A 3130-nucleotide genomic window follows, 5' to 3' on the forward strand; every position below is an offset into this window, starting at 1 on the left:
AATTATGGAGAGCTACTAAGTTGTTATCGTTTAGCCAATTGATTCTATCGCCAAAGCTAGTTACTAACCAAGAGACCAAGAGTAGAATCTGCACTTTCCACTTTTGAGACCGCGGGAGTCTACAGTCCCACACAGCCCTTTCGAGAAACAACACCACTTATCCAGAAACTAATCGAGAAAGAAACAAACTTTCTACACCATCCACAATTTTTGAGACCAAAGAAGATGGCCAGAGCTGCCTTTCCGATTTATATTCAACTGTTACGTGTGCGTAGCCAATAAGCGGCAGAACGAAAACACCTTTATACAGTAATACTCAACAAGTTTTGCCAATTGGTACTATAGCCAAAGCCAGAGACTAGCGCCAGAGCCGAGTGTCAAACCTGCACTTTTCGCTTTCGAGACCGCGAGAGTCTACAGTCCTACACTGCTCTATCTAGAAACGGCACCACTATTCCAAAACCCTGTCACGAAAAAGGCAAATTGTAAACACCATACACAATTTTTGAGACCAGAGCTGATGGCGAAACACAACCTTTGCGACCAATAGGCAATGTTTCGTGTGCGCAACCAAAAAGAGGCAAATAAAAATAGTTCACCACAGCCAAACTCGAAAACAGCAGCAGAAAAGATAACAGACGTAACGTATCTATTGTTCACAGACCAACTGTCAAAGATTTCTTCGGTTCTATTGATTGGCGCAAAAGAGCAACAGTTTTAAAGACCACTAGTGCACTTAAAATTCAGCAGAACCTCATCAATTCATATCTTTTGCAATAAGACGGTGTTCAAAAGATGTTCCCAGTTAACTTTCAAAGCTAAAACGATCCAAGCACAATATGTGAGCGTTGGGATGACGACGATGAGCAGAGCGACGAATGATGCTGTTGAGCGTTACGTTACGTTTGATTTGAAGAGTTAAGATTTTCCCGTTCATTTATTTCAATTCATTCATTATTTTACAACAGTGGGCACTGCAGTGGCATCGACATCGGCAGACATTCCGTACCAGTTTTCTCTCTAATACAAACATGCAAGTAGGAATGTAACAAACAACATCATGTGAATCTTCGTCAACCTCTTAGTCGTGGCCTTGCATACAACTTTTATGTTATTTTCGAACTTTTGCTGACCTTTCAAAGTATTTTCCGACAATTCTGCACTCAATTTGGGATCATTTTCTATTTAAATATGTTTTGTCTTTTAGAAACGTTTTCTATATTCATCTCTCAGAGCTCAAGTGGGGATTAGGTTTGGTTGAGGCCTTTCCTGGCCTTCCAAAGCATTTGTTGGTTATTCTGAGCTAAATTTGGGATCATTTGCTGTTAATCGAGTGGTTTTTAACCATTTCCTGCTGTTTTACAAAAACCAGAAATCGTCATATTTGATTTCAAGATAGTGTTTAGTCTTTGACTATTCTATAATCGAGTACACCTCTGAAATGAAGGAAACAATATTAATGGAATCAACTCGTCAAAAACGTCAAAACTCGTCAAAAAGGTGACGGATAGCAGCGTTCAATATTTGTAGGAAAGTATTTTTTTTAAAATTGTAAAAATATTTGTTTCCGCCCGGGATCGAACCAGGGACCTTCCGCGTGTTAGGCGGATGTGATAACCACTACACCACGGAAACAGTTGTCTGCAGTTGGTGCATTTCATGATTTTGCACCACCCAGCGAAAATGCCTTTTATCTGGTAATCAATTGTTCAGAGACTATTTATAACGTGCCTTACTTTCAGTCAGCCATATGGAAGGCTTGTTCTCTATGGCTCAGTGCTTTACTGCCGGTGTTGTGTACTGTACGTGTTAATTCAGTTTGATATGCGATGAAAGTTACGCTTGGATTGCACCAGCAGTCGAAATGCATCGTTCGGTTGTATCGTACGTAAAGAAAGATGCAATAGGAAATTTTAGGCTCAAAAACTTTTCGACCATATTTCATGCTATGTAAACTAGGGAGCGAAAATTCATTCCACTCCTGATAGCCGTGATCGTCTAGTGGTTAGGACCCTACGTTGTGGCCGTAGTAACCCAGGTTCGAATCCTGGTCACGGCAATGCTTCACTGTCATTGTCACGGAAAGGAGATTTTTTTGTCTCGTACGAATCAGACATTCTCTCATTTCGAATGGTTTTTCAAATATAAACCACAGATGCTTCTTTGAAAATTCCACCGAGCATAAAACACCGACTCGGCACCTATAAACCTACGATTTGATTCATTTAATAGCCATTTTCTAACGATACCTTCCGGTTAGTAAAAATCAGAGTAATTTCTGCAGTTATCGCTGGTTTAGAAATGCGATCTAGCTCCGTGCTGCCGGCCAACGCCGACTTACACCAGTTATCTGCCATTCCACGTTGCTTCAAAACGGCCAATTTTCGATTCGAAATGATATGGAATCATAAATTTGAATATAAATGGTTAATGATCCGGCTGGCTGACCGAGACTGGTGCTGGCCGAAGAAGTGAAGCATTTTGCATCCGCGCGCTGATTTTGGGGCGCGCAAATCGAGAAATGAAATGCGATTTCGCCCCGGGGGTTGTCAATTATGCTGATTGTTTTCTCCCTTATGAGAATCGATTCGACGGAATGCTTAATGGGTACGTTACACGGTATCCTCTCCACCGTGCTGGATTTCAGGACTGATTCTGGGCCGCTGCTGCTGCTGGTCCATATGAATCGGGCGGGGGTCGACGCTGTTTGGCGTGAACCGCCCTTAAATGGTTCGATTTAATTTAATTCCCACACAATCTACTCCAGCGGACGCTGCGGCCATTCCAATCAGGCCCGAAGGACTGTTTTCGGTCGCTAATGAGTTTAATTGGGTAGTGTGGAAGAACGCTTTCGTCATCAATTTGTCCTACGCGACGGCGATGATGCTGGCAGTTTAATTGACTGATCGATTTGCATGCGACATTCATTGATCGGATATAACTCTAATTAGCAGTTTGTCAGTTGGTGGCCCGATAGCAATCAAGGACTTCTCGCTCCCTTCAATTGATGGTTTGATAATTCGAAAGTGAAACCTGACCAATTTAAAACGGGTTTCGATAATATTGGTGCTGGCGGTATCGTGACTAGTTTTGCGGGCTGTCAACATTCCCAACCTTCAAAAGTGACTAA

At 42.1% G+C, this 3130-nt stretch overlaps 2 non-coding genes across 2 annotated transcripts; one reads left to right on the forward strand and one right to left on the reverse strand.

Moving 5' to 3' along the window:
• Positions 1 to 1562: 1562 nt before the first annotated feature.
• On the reverse strand, positions 1563 to 1635 carry Trnav-aac (transfer RNA valine (anticodon AAC)). Its single transcript has one exon. It is a non-coding gene; the product is annotated as a tRNA-Val (tRNA).
• Positions 1636 to 1987: 352 nt separating this feature from the next.
• On the forward strand, positions 1988 to 2059 carry Trnah-gug (transfer RNA histidin (anticodon GUG)). The gene has a single exon. It is a non-coding gene; the product is annotated as a tRNA-His (tRNA).
• The last annotated feature ends 1071 nt before the right edge of the window (positions 2060 to 3130 follow it).

Source organism: Wyeomyia smithii, chromosome 3 (assembly GCF_029784165.1).
Source record: "Wyeomyia smithii strain HCP4-BCI-WySm-NY-G18 chromosome 3, ASM2978416v1, whole genome shotgun sequence".
In the NCBI taxonomy this organism is placed as follows: domain Eukaryota; kingdom Metazoa; phylum Arthropoda; class Insecta; order Diptera; family Culicidae; genus Wyeomyia; species Wyeomyia smithii.